This window comes from Papio anubis, chromosome 7 (genome assembly GCF_008728515.1).
Source record: "Papio anubis isolate 15944 chromosome 7, Panubis1.0, whole genome shotgun sequence".
Classification (NCBI taxonomy): Eukaryota; Metazoa; Chordata; class Mammalia; order Primates; family Cercopithecidae; genus Papio; species Papio anubis.
Genome location: NC_044982.1, coordinates 19,518,216 through 19,537,163, shown reverse-complemented (window position 1 = coordinate 19,537,163; position 18,948 = coordinate 19,518,216). Strand labels below are relative to the sequence as shown.

At 36.4% G+C, this 18,948-nt stretch overlaps 1 long non-coding RNA gene across 1 annotated transcript in view; it reads left to right on the top strand.

Annotated features, from left to right (window-relative positions):
* The window catches only part of LOC103886420, a 40,319-nt gene extending 24,904 nt beyond the window's left edge, over positions 1–15,415 (top strand). The window contains exons 3-4 of the long non-coding RNA XR_004184826.1: positions 12,735–12,831; positions 13,559–15,415. This is a non-coding gene — a long non-coding RNA (uncharacterized LOC103886420). The remainder of the gene's footprint in view (positions 1–12,734; positions 12,832–13,558) is intronic.
* Positions 15,416–18,948: the final 3,533 nt, after the last annotated feature.

Sequence of the window (18,948 nt, the reverse complement as noted above, 5' to 3'; positions counted from 1 at the left end):
GGAAAAATACAGCCAGTGTATCTGGCTTCTTTTGAACAACATTAAGCTTTTAAGATACATTCATGTGGTAACATTTAGGTATAGTTCATTGATTTTTATTGCTATATAGTATTCCACCGTATGAATGTATACCACAATTAATTTATCTGATAGAAATATAGGTGTTTTCAGTTTGGAGCTATTAAGAATAGCATCTCCATGAATTGTTGCAAATATGCATACATTCCTCTAGAGTAATACTGGGACTAAAATTTATGAGTCATAAAGGATGCATAAATTAAAATTTAATAGAAAAATGTTGAAATGAATGAGTGAATTTGAACATACATAAGAAATATATACAAGTTCTTATTCTACGTTTTCATCCACATCTACTGAGTTTTTGTTTTGAGTGAGTTTTTGTTTTAATTTATTAATGTTTTTAGCCATTCGGATGGATAGGTAGTGGTATATCACAATTTAAAATTGTATTTATTTGATTACTAATAATATTGAGTCTATTTCCATATGTTTTTTGGCTATACATATTTTTCCTTTGTAATTGCCCTTTTTTTCCTACTTGGTGTCTCTTTTTCTTATTGAATTGCTGGATTCCTTTATATTCTACATAATCTTTTGTTGGTTATATTTGTTGTACATATTTTCTCTAACTGTGTGGTTTGCCTTTTCACACTGTTAATGGTAGCAGCCCCCCCCTTGCTGTGTGTGTGTCTATATGTACAAATATATATGTATATACTTCCCAAGAATGGAAATTCTAAATATAAACGCAATCAAATTGCTTGATACTTTCCTTTGTGATTGGTTCATTTTGTATACTGTTTGCAAAATCTTTTCCTACCCCAAAGCATAAAATAACTTTTCTTCATTATATTCTAAAAGTTGCTCATGGCTTATATATTATATATTTGGTACTCTTTTATAGATAAGTGTATACTCCATGTGAAATTGCTATTTTGGTGTATGGTGTAAGGTCGGGGCCAAGATTCTTCCCCAGCCCCTCTCCTCTACAACTCTGGATATCAAACTGTTTCCATTTGTTTATTGAAAAGACTTTCTGCCCATTACTCTGAAATTGCACCTTTCTCTCAAATTAAGTGTCAGTGTGGATATGGTTCTGTTTTTTTCTTATGGCATATTTTTTGTACTATTTATACTTGGTCAACATTGTACTATTTTTATACAAACATTATAAGTTATCATACCATATTTTAAAGCTCCTAGAGCATATCATCCAGTTTTAGATCTCTGCATTTCTATATAATATTTTAAATAATATTTTCAATGTACACATACACATACACACATATGTGAATGATAGGCTTTGATTACAATTGCTTTAAAACTATGAACAATCAAGGGAAACCTGTATCTCTACATTGTTGATTCTTTCAATCTATGAAAATGGTGTATTTTCATTATTAGTTATTCCCAGGATGATTTATAGTCATCTGTGTAATGATATTTAAATCTCTTTATAAAGACTGAATTTCATGTATATAAATCTTATATATACTTATTCTTAGATATTTGTTACTTGAAATGCTATTGTAAAAGATATCATTCAGATTTCATTTTTGGTATGTGTCAAGCATTTATAAATAAAATATATTGTTTGGTATAATGAATTTGTACTTAAATAAATAAATAATATACTGTCTTGATTTCGATATGGATTTTATTAAATCTTCAGAGCAAAGTGATGGGAACAGATATCTTTATGACATCAATTCTTTCTTTTCATGAAAATGAGCTATCTCTATTTATTTCAGTCGTTGAGCTGACTTTTGATGCAATTTTATAATTTCTGCATGTATTTAACAAAGTTTCATTAAAGATATTTAACCAAAAACTTTATACTTTTGTAAATGTTTAAACTGATCTATTTTTACAAAGTGTATTCTTTAACTCTTTGACTGTAGTGTAAATATGTAATTGACTCTTGTATATTAGGCTATATCCATGCAGATGTGAAGGTGTTTAAATGTTAAAATATCTTGTGTTACTAAGGTAAGTCAAATCTTATATTTATTCTCTGTTGAGTGTGGGCTTCTTATATTTTTAGTTTTTTTTTTTTTTTTTTCAAACTAAAATGTGAGTAAATGGGAATTTAAACTTTCCATTCTTCTGCTATACCTCACTAATTTTGGGTATAAAAATATGCTAAATATAATACTCAGATGAAATGAACTAAAAAATGCTCTGTCTTTTTCCTTTCTCTGAAAAAATTTTTATGTTTAACACATTCTACTATTTAAGCAAACTCACTTATTAATATGTCTAAGCCGAATGGGATAATTTTTAAATGACCCCTCTAATGTCTAAACTATTTGTAACTTCTCTTTCTTGAGTTTGTTTTAGTAAGATAAGCTTTTAATTTTTTTGGAAGTAAATTTGACAGGATTCTTTCTTGCCTTTAAAAGACTCTGTAGTACCTGCTATGATAGACCTTTTTATTCACAGTGCTGGGTTTTTTGTCTACTCTTTCCTTTTAGTTAAAGGGATATCTATTTTGCCAGAGTCTGTTTCTTTCACTAAGCATTTAACAGAACTAACATTTGTGACTGGGGATTCTTTTTGTCTCTGTAGTGATTTTTGCTTTCATCTTTATTTTCACTCTGGTTATTCTGCTGTTCTTAACTTCTTAAACTGGACAATTGATTCATTTATTTTTTACCCTCCTTATTTTCCAATATATACATTTAAGACTAGAAATTGCCATCAGATTATTCCTTTGTCTGTGTTTCTCAGTTTTGATATATAATGTTACCTTACCATTCATTCCTGCATATTTAAAAAAATTGATTTCTTCTTGGCACCACGAAACATGGAAGTTTTATTTCCAACTTCCAAATATACATGTTTTATACATTTATTTAAATTATCTAAAAGATGTTTAGAGAAAATTTTCTGTATGATGTTGGCCAGGCACAGTGGCTCACACCTATAATCCCAGCACTTTGGGAGGCTGAGGCAGGCAAATCACTTGAGGTCAGGAGTTCAAAACCAGCCTGGCCAACATGGTGAAACCCCATCTCTACTAAAAATACAAAAATTAGTTGAGTGTGGTGGCAAGCGCCTGTAATCCCAGCTACTCAGGAGGCTGAGACAGGAGAATTGCTGGAACCCGAGAGGTAGAGGTTGCAGTGAGCCAAGATCGCGTGCCACTGCACTTCTGCCTGGGCAACAGAGCAAGACTCCACCAAAAAAAAAAAAAAAGAAGGAGAAGAAGAAAATTTTCTATATGATGTTAATTCTTTCAAAATTGATAAGGATCAATTTGTATCCTAGCACTTAGCAATGCAAGCACATCTTCAACATGCTTGTATTAGTCATCATTTGCTATAAAAACAAATATTGCAATTTTTCATGGCTTGCAACAACAAAACTTTTATTTAACTCATGGTAGAAAGGCTGAGCATCAGCACCAGTTGTGTTCAACTCAGCTGGGCTCAGATGAGCTCCCCCATTTCTTCCCATTCCATACCCTATGGTGAAGGATCAGCATCTCTCTGGGACATGCTGTCCTCATGATAAACAGCTGAAACTCTTAAGGCTAAACTAAACCACATAAGCAAATTATAGTTATTTGGTTGGTGCCTGGGTTGTTCACATTCTCTTGGACAAAGCAAGTCATTTGACCAAGTGTGACATTGGGGCAGGGTCATATGCACAATGTACCTGGAGGTATGACACAGTTGGGAATAATAATACCTTTAAAGATGAGGAAAACAGTACTACCATAATGGTTGAAAAGAATGGCTATTCTAATTTTTCTTTTAAGAATTAAAAGCAAAATGTATGGGTTCATTTGACTCTGCCTATTAGTTGTGTTGTCCAAATCTCTGTGGCTTTACAGATCTGTCTATTTGACATAACAGTAACTGAGAAACATTTATCAAGAAGATAAAATGTTTATATTTAATAAAGCAGCCTCATTTGTATGAAACAAAATCCATTGAATGTATTAAATAATTAAACAAATCTATCATCATAATGGGACATTTCAAAACACTTCTTGTCTCTGGCTGAAGGAAATCTTGCTAACTGGTTAGGCTTGAGGAGTTTACTTTTGTGTAAATTTTCAAAGGTAGCTTTTGTCTTTTATTAAAGACAAAAAATGAAAAAGAAAGAGAACATTTAATGTCTGAATCTCCTTCTATGTAATTTAACGGTTCAAACTATTTTCAATAGTTTCAAGTGGTTTTAGCTATGAAAAGACAAATTGTTTTTAAAGTTCAAAATACTAAATTTTATGTTTAGAAAGGATTTATGCGTCTCAAATTGTTGACACATTTTATTTTAGATTGTTATTTTGTCACTTGTAGCACATTTACATGCAAAGATGTAGATTATCTCCCAAAGGCCATAGGCGAATAGAAGGAAGTTGAGAGACATAGCTTTTGCCTATAAAAAAACCCAGAAATTGAAAGTTTAGGTTACACCAGTGATAATAATGAATGTAAATTAAAAGATGGTCAGGAACTTGACAAAATGGTATTTGATTAGATGGGTTGGTATTTCCTACATAGATTGCTTCAATAGATAAGTTTTAGCTGAAAGAATTCATTTTACTTCTAATAATAGTTAAAATGTACAGAACAAGGCAATGCTGCCCCCCCAAAAAAAATACTATTTCAGAATTCTCTATGTGTCTGTGTGAGAATAGTTTTGCTGCTCCGATTTAAAATATCCTGTTGTTTGATTCTAGTTTTGTTATTAATACCCAATGTAATTTTCTCAAGCATATTCTCCAAAATGTTTTAATTTTGACAGAGTTTCTGTTACAATTTGCATTTCCAATCTTTGGCAGAGGGGCAGGTCACAGTTAGAGTGGAGATTTGGCCTGTCCTCGATGAACTTTTCAGATTCTCTGTTGATATGGTTTATGTCAAAGTAGGAAAGAAGTAACTTTGGATACTTTACAAAACTCTTGGCATATATCCTTCTACCATGTGAAAAAATATGAGATTTCATTTACAGAAAGTTCTTCATACCATATACTGCCTCCTCAGGCATAAATACAGTCAATCAGAATTCTTCACAGTTGTTCTTATCCTGAACCATATTAGATAAATGACTCAAAATACATCTAATACACTGTTTTTAACTCATGCTGTCTATTTCTCTCTCTCTCTCTCTCTCTCTCTCTCTCTCTCTCTTTTTTTGAGATGGAGTCTCGCTCTGTCACCCAGGATGGAGTGCAGTGGCATGATCCCAGCTCATTGCAACGTCCGCCTCCCGGGTTCAAGCAATTCTCCTGCCTCAGCCTCCTGAGTAGCGGGAACTACAGACGTGTGCCACTGCACCTGGCTAATTTTTTGTATTTTTAGTAGAGACGGGGTTTCACCATGTTAGCCAGGATGGTCTCGATCTCCTGATCTCGTGATCCACCCGCCTTGGCCTCCCAAAGTGCTGGGATTACAGGTGTGAGCCACCACGCCCGGCCCATGCTATCTATTTCTTATGTTGTCTTCCTTCAAATTATCTATTGACAATAAAACTAATCTCAGCTTCCTAGTTTATTCTGCCAAGCCAAGAATATGTTTATGCAATCATTCATTCAACAAATTGTATTGTGAACACCTAATTTGTGTCAGGGACTCTGTTGGATACCAGAGATAAATCCAGTGCAAGACAGTCGCTATTCCTTCTATCATAGAGTTCTCTGAGTAAATTTTAGTTCCTTTGAGAGTTTGTAGGGGGAAAGGGGGAAGAAAATTATTTGACTTTCATATGCATCCTTCAAATGCTTGATATTTTCCTTTTGTAGGGTAAAGAATGACCCTGAAAACGTTATGGGGTTGACTTTCCTTTGTTCATGGCCCAGAGGTACCTCAAAGAAAGGGTTTAATTACAGATCCATTTCTATTGCTGGACACAAATTTTAGCTGGTGGGATCCAATTCCAACTCACCTGGCAAGTTGAGGGTCAGTTCTTACTTGACAAGTGCACAAAAATGACCAAGCTAGTGAATGATCCTCAGGGAACTGCCCGCTGAAATAAATGGAGTTCTTAGGCTTCTTTTTCCAACAGTCCCAGCAGACAAAAATAACAGACCAGCATTCTTGCATACTCCTGTGCTCCTAACACTGGAATTCATATGCCACCAAGGATGGCTGGGTCATGACAGAGATACACACAGAAAGCCACATTGTAACCATCAGGCTACTTCCTGGACAGTTTAATTGAGTAGTAAATAATTTACATATTTATTGTTATATGAAAGCAAATAGGTTTATATAATCAAGTAAATGAAAATTTCACATGAATTTTAAGATAATGGTAATTGTTAATACTTAAAAAATAGTTTCTAGGTGCTAGACACCATGTTATACACTGGGCATGGGTTACCTCATGTTAGTGCTCTGCTATGGTTTGGCTGTGTCCCCACCCAAAATCTCAACTTGAATTAAAATCCCCATAATCCCTATGTGGCAAGGTAGAGACCAGGTGGAGGTATTTGAATCACGGGGAAAGTTTCCCCCATGCCGTTCTTGTGATAGGGAGTGAGTTCTCACAAAATCTCGTGGTTTTATAGGGTAGTTTTCCATGCTCTCTCTTGCTCTTTTCTCCTTCCTAGCACCATGTGAAGAAGGTGCCTTGTTTCCCCTTTGCCTTCCACTGTGATTGTAAGTTTCCTGAGGTATCCCCCGCCATGCTGAACTGTGAGTCAATTAAACCTCTTTCCTTTATAAATTACCCAATCTTGGGCAGTTCTTCTAGCAGTGTGAAAACAGACTAATACATTCTCCTAATAATGAGAGAGGTACATTTTACAGAAGGGAGACTAAGACAGGTAAATGTCAACAAAATTGCTCAAAGTGATAATATAGTAAATGCTGGGGCCAGAATTTAAAGCCAGGCAATCTGAATTCAGAACCTATGTTCTTAACCACTGTGCTATGTAATTAAATATGCAACTTTAAGGAAATGGCTGATGGCTGAAGGTCAGTGTTACTATTTTTTTTTTCTATCAAAAAGAGACACATCAGGAGATGAATCAAATTGTGTTTTACAGGATCCTGCTACCACTGCTTTCTGTTTTATTCTCAACCCAGAACTCAATAGCCCTACAAGAATTAGTCACTATCCCAATCTCAACCCATCTTTCACTAGCTTCTGGTACACAACTTCAGGGCATGGCACTTCATGACATCATTTCTCACATAAAGAAACGACAGTTTCTATCTTGCCTGTTGTTGCTCAACTTAAATCCAAAACCCTTTCACCTGTCCCTTCCCCAATCTCTTCTAATAAGGCAGTTTGTCACTCAGCAATGCCATCACTTTGCTCCTGCCAGGCAAAACTCTCCATCTGCTCTTGCCTCATCCTGTGAACTTTTGACTTTCTATGAGCTCACTCCAATTTTAACAGATTGACTTTTTTCTATCCTAACCAAGTGCATCTAAGAGAATGCACGTGGCAAAATCTCACTTAGTAATCTTGGGAAAACATAGAACTTTTTTTCAAGACTGATCTTCCCTTCAAAGCCAAACTGTTTTCCATGGAGGGAGATCCCATTTCAAAATGTATTTGAACCAGTTTAGCTCATCTCAGTTTGAAAATGTGATTTATCTTGGGAGATAGGCATGAATGGTAGACCCTACTGAAAATGTAAAGGTTTTCATAACCACTGGATCAATAGAAAATGCATTTATGAAGGTTTGGATTTGTTTTCAGAAGCTGAGAAAGGCGAAAACCCTGATTTATGAACTAAGGATTAAGGTGAGTTATGGGCAGTAGGCGAGACAATGTTAGGCTTTTTTTTCTTTTGTCTTTTTTTTCAAAATGAGTCATCTCCAAAGCCAAAACAAAGAGAATCGTTTCACTAAGTTCAAAGCGAGGAGTTGCACTTGAGTTAAAAGGCTGAAGTTATTTCATATTCTTTCTAATTGTATCACACAATATCTCGATTTTCAATGTGAGATTAGAACCATGGATAATGTGAATTGCAGTGTTCCTGAGTGATAGACAAATTACAGGTAATTTCATGAAGATTGGAAGGAAACTATTGTGTGAATGAGAGAGGATAGAGATATTATTACCAAAACCTTAAGAAAATCGATTAAGGAAAAAAAAATTTCTTGCAGAAGGGGAAATAATATTTAATAATTGAGATCTTTACTTCTGAGGGTTTTAAATTTCTTAACATAAATAGATATGGCAATTATGATGCCAAAAAAGCCCACTGGTTACTCAATTAACTATAAGCTTACTCTGCCTTTTTTGACATGTACTTGCTGTGAAAATATTAGGGACATATATCCAGCAAAACCAACTCTAACTCATCAGTGTCTTGGGCTTCTAAATATGAAATGGAAATGAAAATAGTACCTGATACATAGTATATTAGAATCTGATTATGTCATGTTAGTAAGAAGACAGGATTAAGAAGAGCCCCTCCGGCCTGGTGCAGTGGCTCAAGCCTATAACCCCAGCATTTTAGGAGGCCGAGGCAGGCGGATCATGAGGTCAAGAGATCAAGACCATCCTGGCCAACTTGGTGAAACCCCGTCTCTACTAAAAATTCAAAAGTTAGTTGCGCATGGTGGCACACACCTGTAGTTCCCGCTACTCAGGAGGCTGAGGCAGGAAAATTGCTTAAACCCAGGAGGCAGAGGTTTCAGTGAACTGAGATTGCACCACTGCTCTCCAGCCTGACGACAAAGTGAGACTCCATCTCGAAAAAAACAAAAAGAAAAAAAAGAAAAGAAAAGAAAAGCCCTTTCAAATTTGGGGGTTTGGCAATAATTTTATCAGATTTTTTGAAGGTAGAAGGGATTTCTTATTAGCTAATAAAGAAGCAAGTAAAGCTCATTTCAAAAAGCATTCCCCTAGTCTATAGAAAATTTCTGAAACCCAGTCCATCTAATCAGTAGGAGCACATGTATACTGTGTAATCAATATTTATGCAAAGTGAAACAAAGTTATACAATTCTGGAAAACTATCATCCATTAGACCTTTGTCTAGTACCTAAGAAAGCCATCATCTGGCTCCCCAACTAGTGTCTCGCACCATTTATAATACGCCATCACATTTTACTGCGAAGTTGACAATAAAGGTGATATATTGTTGACGTGCTGCCTCACAAAGCATGTAATATTCATGGAAAGGAGATAGTGTTTTTCTCAGGTTATAGGTGGAGTGTATGAATATACTCAGTCCCTGCCAGGGTTATTAATATTTTCTCTGATTATGGTTTCTATAGCAGCTTGCCAAAATATTGTTTTACACTGTTTACACTGGGATCGAATGTGATTTATCTAAGAGGAGAAAGAAGAACTGGCTTGGGCATCAGAACACCAGCAGGCAACTTGGTATAAGATGTGAAAATAATGCAGGATTTGGAGTGCTTGGCTCTGGTTTGTATTGGTACACAGCTTCCATAGAGAAAGTTACTTGTTAGACCTCAGTCTTCCTGTTGTTACCATTAGGAAAATGAGAATCATCACTTCTTTAATTCTTAAAAGTTTCTGTAAGGATATAAGACTATAATCTGTGGTACACACTGTATGTGTATTTGGTTTCTTACTTTTACTTGTCAGAGTAACACAACATGAGAATGTTTTCTATGGCTCTTTTTGTTCCTCAAATTACGTCCAAGTAAATATGGAACTGGATTTATGAAGGCTGCCACTCTTCTCCCAAAACTCTGGTTATTCGTACCTTGCTCTGTGATTTCCAGAGCTGTCTTTTCTTTTTCCACTTCTACTAACTTTACTCTCCTCATTCTCTTCTTTGGTCTGTTTGATGTAGTCATACAGTAGCGTCACCACATGTGAGTCTGGCCACTCGCCACTCAGAGGCTGAAAACACAAGAAGTGAGGTGTGATGAAGAGAAAGCTATTTTATTCAAATGCCAAGAGTTGGGAATGGCCAGGTTCATGCCCTTAAAAGACATTTCAAACTTTAGGCTGGGGAGAGGTGTTTATAGAGGGGAACTTAGAGTGGGAGGCATGCAGGAGCGGTGCTGGGTGCTAGGTCTCCATGCCTTGGTCTGGTGGCTATCTTGAGTCATGGTACACCTGGAACACAGTCTAATGTTATCTTGACGATGGCTGGGTTGTAGACTAACAACCTGGAGGTCATCTCTGGAATTGTGCAGCTTGGTCTCCATGCCTGGTTCATCTCAATATTAGTTCCTGGAATTTCTAACCAAACATATAGTTAGATAAGCCAGCAGTGCAAGGGAATGTCTGTTGGAAAGGTATGGAAATGAAGCTTTAAACTGTGTTCCAAAACTAAAAGTAAGAAAGGAAAAAAGAAAAGATTCAAAATGCATTTTGAAGCCAAGGTATTGATTACAGTAGTTCGCTCTTAACCAGAGGGAATACATTCAAAGATCCCCAATGGGTACCTGAAACCTCGGATACTATGATACCAAATTCTATGTAATATCGTATTTTTTCCTATATACACATACCTATGATTAAGTTTAATTTATAAATTAGCAACAATAATCATAAAATACAACAATTATAATGACATACTGAAAAAAACCTTGTGCTAGTGTGGTTCTCTCTCTCAGAATGGGTTACACTGTACTCAGCCTTCTTCTTTTGATGATGTGAGATGATACACTGCCTATGTGAGGAGACAAAGTGAGGTGAACGATGTGAGCATTGTGATGAAAGTGAATAATGTCAAAAACAACCAACTCCTAAGTTTTAGAGAGTGTGCTGTTCTGAGCAGCATGATGAAATCTCATGCCGTCCTGCTCCATCCTGACTGGATTGTCCTTAGTCTCTCAGCGATCTTGGTGATCAGATAAATGTTTGCAGTACCACGGTGCTTGTTTTACTTAATAATGGCCCCAAAACACAAGAGTAGTGATGTAATATTTCTGGATCTCCACTGAATGCAGATAACAGAAACCTTAGAAAGCAAACTATAAATAAGGGAGGACCACTGTCTTGTTTTCAATTTAACAAAATTCCCCTGTAAAATATAGCAACATGATTTAAGCATATGAAAATTATGAAGGTAGTACATTGTTCTCAGCAAGAAATGTTTATCTCAGTTCAAAATGAGAGCCACTGTTCCCCCCTCCTTGGGCCTGGCAGCCCTCTTTCTTTGCAAAATAAAATCCTAGCAGTCTAAGAACTGCATTTTTGCCTGGTGTTCAGCTGTTGAATTATAACATCTATGTAATGTTTCTCCAATCACGTGTTCTTCTATAGGAGTTAAGTGACATCTGTTTGATGTCTCCTTCAATCTGTTTTGGTTGAGGTAACTATCTTCCCTGATTATATTTAAGGAAATGAAAGATGAGACTGAAACAAGCTATAAACTGCCAGAGTACTTAATGTTGTGTCTATACTAATTATATACATGTAATATCAGACACTTTGGATCAATGGACGCCTGCAGTCCCAGTGTGATCTACCTCATATGGAAATGAAGACCTGTTCAAAAGCCAGGGTGCTCCACAGAATGGTTCTTTTGTTCATCTGAATTGTCAAACTTTCCATTTAAAACGTTAAGTCTGTTTGATGCTTCTCTCTTATTAAAACTAGCTCCTGTTTTCAGTAAATAACTTGTTACTGATGATGTTAGTCTTTCAATGTTCAGAATCCAGGCAAAAATCCTCCAGAGAATCTAAGGTCAATATCGATGTGTCCAAATAGCGTGTTCCACTCTTCCAAAGCAAATAAGATCTGGGACCCTTGGGATTATCACAGTGTTGTATTTAAACTGTAAAATATGTAGGTACAACCAATGAACAGCATCAGCAAAACTAAACATAAAATCCCAATCTGACAATGAATAGATGTGCTGAGTTTTATATTACACTGAATACTGAGAATTACTCTTGTAATGCACTATTGGCTTCAAGGTTTATTTTTCTTAAAGTGTGTATTTAAGATCACAGTTATGTAAGCAGAGGCAACGCTCTTACTGGCTGATCACCCAGCCTCTGCATGTTGTTAATCAGTCTTTAAAAATCAGTGTTGAAACATACACATGCATAAATCACATTTGATCAAAGCACAACAATTAGTACTGAGCCACATGGCTGGGGACTAAAAAAAAAACAGTATGAACTAGAAAATTCAGGCATCCTGGTCAAAAGAAACTAAACACTCTTACATTTATAAATTTTTTAACTTAAAATTTATTATGTCTTACTAATAATAGAACCTAACTTCATAGCCCAATTAAAAATAACAGTGTGATAACAGTCCTTTACTTTTTATACAATGTTTTGGACACGTCAGTTTAATGATACTCAAAAATAGTGTTAAAAGCAGAATCTTGCTATAAACAAAATACAGTGCAAAAAGAAGGCCAATGTATGTTATTAATACAACAAATTGCTAGAGATATTATGGTGAAGGTGAGACGTCTGAGGCAAGGGCATAGTAACACTTACCCTCCATAGTCTACAAGAGATCTGAAAGACCCTTCTTTATGTGGAATCCTTAAGACTCTGTCCAGCATAATTTTAAAATCACTGCATTTGATTTATCTTCATAACTACCCCAAGAGCCTGTGTTGTCTCAGAGAAAGCTAAGCCTGAGTGATGTATGGAAATTTGCCCTAGTTCTTCTGCCAGAAATACTGAGTTTTCCAAAACCAAAGTGTATGCCTTTTTTTAAGACGCACTTTTTGTCTACAAGAGAAAATAGCAGCTACATGCTAATAAAATAGAGATTACCATAGGAGAGAGTTAATATAGATGATTGTTGAGTGGTGGTCAAACATAATTAATTTGGTGTAATTATTATAGGAATACCTATTTGGACCTGAGAAATGCTGACAATCAAGATCCTATCAGCAACCCTGTAAGATAACAGCCTTCTCTGAATCATTTAAATTAGGGAAAGGTAATTTTTCTGAATTTAAAAATGTTGAGGTTTAAATAAATATAAACATTTTCTAACTTAAGAGTGTAATCTCCATGTGCATGTTCTGGTCCGTTTCACTGGTTTTATGCTCAGTGTGGGCTTTCCTGTTTGTTGCTGGCAAATCTACTCTTTATTGACTAGCGATGTACCCATATAGCTTTTAGTTAATAGCATTTTAAGGCCATCTCTTTGTGAGAAGAAAAAAATCAGTGTCTTTAATCAAATCATTCACACACTTATACGGAAAATTCAGTGTAAGGGGGAGGATTTTAACTTTATTTCTGTATCCCCCCCAACTCCCCTTTTTTTTCTTTTCTTTTTTTTTTTTCCAAAGTAGTATGTTGGCTCGAAGAGGAAAAGAAAATGTCTATCTGTTTGGGAAAAAGAAAACCTAAAGACTTAATTATATGCATGATTTAAGGACCTTGAAATCCTGTGAAGAGGGGAAAAGGTTGAGTCTAGAACTCCTGATACATTAATTTTGCCTTGCGGGTGCTTTATAGTAACCACCACCTGTGATGTCATGAGCAAAACTCGCCGGAATATTTAGTTATTTCAACTCTTTGGTTGTAAAGTTGTTGCTAAGTACCAAAAAATTATATTTAGATTACTTATTTTGCAAAATTAAGTTGGTAAAAATTTATTTAGTGGGTTAGAATAAATGAAATTATTCAACACATATTTATAAAAACCCTATTGTACACAGGCACTCTACCAGTTGTTTCAGGAACAAGAGAAAAGATCCCGCTCCCCCAAGTTCCATCGCCTAGTGAGTAGGAACAGATACCCCAACACAATAAATATTAAAAATTATGACTGAAATGTGTTTAAAAACTGATTATCTTTCCATGGGGTTTGTTGTTGCTGTTTGTTTATTTGTTTGTTTGTTTTTGTCTTACTTCAAGCAGATTGACAAGCAGAAGAGGCACATGTTTCTGGGAGCCTCGGAAGAGAACCAAGTCTCTGCCTCATAGTCACACTCTCATGAAGAACCCTTAGTAGTGGTCACACCTGAGGGGAGAAAAACTGTATGATACCTGTGGGGAGGTTGGGCCCTAATGTCTCCAAATTTTTCCATGCGTTTACTGTGGTAAAAAAGACACCACTCTTACTATGTGAAAGGGACAAGTGAGGTTGGGAAAAGGAAGTCGCATGACATGAGGAATCTCCCTAATCCTCTATGCTAGCTATTACCCCAGGAACTGTCCAGAGCTCTTGTAGCAGGAAACTCCAAATATGATTGAGGTGGAATTTCTTCTCATCACGCAGCAGAATAGATGTTTACGGTCAGAATTAAATTCACCTACAGGAAAGCAAATGTGCTGTATCTTTCACACCTGCAACTGAAATGCATATCTATAAAACAGAAACTATTTTTATTGTAAGCCCTATGGAAAAATAAATTCAAGAAATTCAGATAAGCTGATTAAGGAGGGATCTCTATGTGGATGGTGATTAACCTGAGAAATAGGTTCTTGAAAAGTTGCATAGAGCACCCCATTCAGGCAAATATCAGATTTACGGTCCAAAGCTCATCACTTCACCACCCATATAGTGTTTTGTTTCACACAAGTGGTGTGACGGCATTACTTAGCCAGACATTGCCTTTTCTGTATGATGAAAGTAACACTTTGTTCTGAATGCACAGGACCCTTAAGGACTTGCTTCCTGTAAAACTTAATTTTACGTGTCAACTTGACTGGGTTATTGGACACCCAGATAGCTGGTAAAACATTGTTTCTGGGTGTGTCTGTGAGGGCATTTCTGGAAGAGATTAGCATTTGAATCAGGAGACTAAGTAAAGAAGATCTGCCCTTACCAATGTAGGCATCATCCACTTCATTTGGGGGTCCTATATAATAAAAGATAGAGAAAAGGTGAATTCCTTCTGTCTTCTGGAGCAGGGATATTTATCTTTTCCTGCTCTTGGACATCAAAGCTCCAGGTCCTTGGACCTTTAGTCTTTGGGACGTATACCAGTGGTCACAGTGATTATCAGGCCTTTGGCCTCAGGCTGAGAACTATACCATCGATTTCTCTGGTTCTCAGGCCTTCAAATTATTAATTACTCCACCAGCATTTTTGGGTCTCCAGCTTGCAGGCTGTAGATGGTGAGGCTTCTTGGCATCCATAGTCAAGTGAGCCAATTCCCATAAGAAATTCCCTTTTATACTTCAGATTATACTACAAGGCTATAGTTACCAAAACAGCATGGTACTGTATAAAAATAGGCACATAGATCAACGGAACACAGTTGAGAAGCCAGAAATAAGACCAAATACAAAGCACACAAAAACATCAAATGGGGAAAGAACACTCTATTCAATAATTGGTGCTGGAAAAACTGGCAAGGCAAATGTGAAAGAATGATACTGGATTCTCATCTCTCACCTTATACAAAAATCAACACAAGATAGAACAAAGACTTTAATCTAAGACCTGAAACCCTAAAAATTATAGACGCTAGCATGAGAATATTTTTTGTAGATATTGACTTAGGCAAATAATTCATGACTCAGAATCCAAAAGCAACTGCAACAAAACCAAAAATAAATAAATGGAACCTAATTAAACTAAAAAGCTTCTGCACAACAAAATAAATAATCAGCAGAGTAAACAGACTACTCACAGAGTGGGAGAAAATACTTGCAAACTATGCATCCATCAAAGGACTAATATACAGAATCTATAAGAAACTCAAACAAATCAGTAAGAAAAACACAAATAATCCCATCAAAAAGTGGACAAAGGACATGAATAGACAATTCTCAAAATAAGATATACAAACAGTCATGAAACTTATGAAACAAAAAATGCTCAATATCACTAATTATCAGGAAAATGCAAATTAAAACCAAACCACATTGAGATACCACCTTACTCCTTCAAAAGTGGCCATAATTTAAAAAATGAACAAATAACAGACATTGATGTGGATGTGGTAAAAAGGGAACAATTTACACTGCTGGGCAGAATGTAAACTAGTACAACCACTGCAGAAAACAGTATGGAGATTACTTAACGAATTAAAAGTAGAGCTGCCATTCAATTCAGCAATCCCACTACTGGGTATCTAACCAAAGGAAAAGAAGTCATTATCTGAAAAAGACTCATGCACACACATGTTTACAGCAGCACAATTCACAATCTCAAAAATATGGAACCAACCTAAATGCTCTTCAACCAATGGGTGGATAAAGAAAATGTGGTTTATATACACCATGAAATACTACTCAACCATAAAATGGAATAAAATAATGGCCTTTGCAGCAACTTGGATAGAGCTGGGGGCCATTATTCTAAGTAAAATAACTCAGCAATAGAAAACAAAATATTATATGTTCTCACTTAAAAGCAAGAGCTAAGCTATGAGGATGCAAAGGCATAAGAATAATATAATGCACTTTGGGGACTCAAGGGGAAAGGGAGAGAGGGGAGGGATAAATGACTACCTATTGGGTACGGTGTACACTGCTCGGGTGATGGGTGCATCAAAATCTCAGAAATCACCGCTAAATGACTTATCCATGTATCCAAAAACCACCTGTACCCTGAACACTCTTGATAGTTTTTCTTAAATCCCTTTTGTATGTCTATCTCATTCACTCTGCCTCTCTGGGGAAGCCTGAGAGATGTAACCCCCATCTGCCTGTCTATGCTTGTGTATAACCACCCCTCACACTCTGCATCCCATTCGCACTGAGATACTGCTGGGTCCTCAAACACACCATGCTCTTTTCTATTCCAAGCCTTTGCATGCTAAGATTCTCTCAACTTCAGATAGTCTGTGAAATTCTTACACATTCTTTAAGATTGAGAAAGGTCAGCCCCTCTTTAAAGAGTGCCTTGAACTCTCCAAGGTAAACTGTGAAAACTCTACTACCCCATTGTGGGATGGGATCTGTCTTCAAACCCATCTATAATACCAGCATTGATTTGTCTAGATATCTCTATTCTCCTACACCTTCTCTATAAAGCATTTGGGAGAAGGGACAATTTTGTATTAACAGAATCTAGCCTGGAGCCTGGCACGTCTGAAAGTGATTAAATTTAATTGTATCTATTCTTAACAAAGTCAGGAATAATGCCTACAACCCACAGATTCCCTTGACTTTACTCAACTTCTCATAAATGACTCAACTTTGCATCACTATGAGCCTGGTTCTGAGCCCAGGATGGATATTCATTCAACTTTCTCATTGCCTTAAAAACAAGAGATGCTGTCTCCCCTCACAGTTTCTAGAGTTAGACACTTTCTGTTTTCCATGATTGTTGCAAAGACACTGAAATTCTCTTCTTCCTCTTCCTTAGTATGATCCAACCACACCTCCTTTGATATCTCAGTATGTGCTGCACCTTGTAAGGAGTGGATCCCCCTACTGGAATGCTGGAGTCTGCTCACATGGGCCAGCTGTGCACATCGCATCCCACCTCCACATTCACTGATGCTACGTTGGTAATTTGAAGTCTGCTGCAGTGAAGGGTTATAACACCATGGAAATGAGCAGATGCTACAAGTCAGAGAGAGGCAGAGATGAAACATAGAAATGTAAAGATAGAAATAGAGATAGAGCTGGAAAGATAGAAGGAGAATGAGATTTAAACTAAGGCTCAAAGATGTTACAAAACTTGCTCAAAGTCACGTAAATATGACAGAGCCATGATTCAACCGCAGATATGTCTATTACCCTAACATCATATGGATTTCCTCTCAACTCTCAGCTAAGCCCTTTAAATTTCCTTTTTCCCAGCCCCCTCACCTGTGAGTCCACAAGCTGCCTTATACTTTCATAATGCTAAATTGCTAGAAGTATGCTCAGAGTCAGGGTTCACTCTCAAATGTTTACTGAAGAAATCACAAAAAGATAGAAGGAAACACCTAGAAAAGCTATTTTGCTGATTTCTTCCCTCTGCCTTCTAGCGAGAGGGTGAGCCATCCATCTCTCAGTAATCATCTGATATATTGTACTACATCAAGCAAGTCTGTACCATGTATTGTTACCTCAGTATGTTGTCCTTTCTTTATGAAGCTGAAGGGACTCTAATGTGTGATAGGTGCCAAAAAGAAAAAAAGTGGGAGGTTGTTACTTTCAGACCCAGAATTTGACTATGAATCATACTTGGAACATACAGGTGCATAGAAGCACAAAATGTTCCAGAGTATAATTTAAGTTACATTTTTATGTACTTCTGTACAAAAGAGAGTGCACGTATTTGATTGACTGTATTGTATCATTCATTTATCTTGAAAACTGACCTGAAATACTACCACTTGAGATGTGCCCAAAAGCCCCAACGGCATTCATCAGAAGAATGGCAAAGGAATCTGAGTGTCTGAAACTTTAAGGCTTATAGAAACTTCCCTTTAAAAAGGAAGCTTTTAAACTCTGTGTGTGCTTCTAAATCAAGTAAAACTATGACTTAAGGCAGGTGTCAGGGAAATGTTTTGCACTTTTAAAGATGAGAAGATAGAGACTCTGAGGTAAGTTGATTCCTGATGTCCTTATGAGTCAGTGAAATTATCCAAGAAAACAAATGGATTCCCTCTGTGTTAGTGGAAGCCTCGTCCTATATGGGGAATAAAGATATTATCATTATTGTTCCGAGGGACGGACTTCCACAAAGCAGGATACACATGCAAATTTCTAAGTTTCCAGTACTTTCTTCAAACCTCAAATTTGAACATTCTCAGCAGCTGCTAAAAAGAGAAATAAACGTTTTCATCTGGGTAAGTTAAATGAAAATTGAAATGTTAAAACATTAGCATAGCTATCTTTCTCTGGGAAGAACATGGTTATTTAGGTCCTTCTTTAACTGGGAGATGGAGATTGTGCCTGTCCAGGTCCTCCAGGAATTGACAGCCTGGCTTTCTACTGCTCCACGGAGACTTATAAAGTGTCTCTATGTATTTTAAATGAGAAAAAATACAAATACTCCATCAGTAAATCCTTTCTCATTTCTTGTCAATATCCACCCCTCCCATCATCTCGTGTTGACAGGACCGATTTGCAGAAGGAGGGTTTAACATTACAGACACCCTTTCATCAACTTAAAAATTGAGATGAGTCAATATTTACATCATGTTGCTGATCTTTA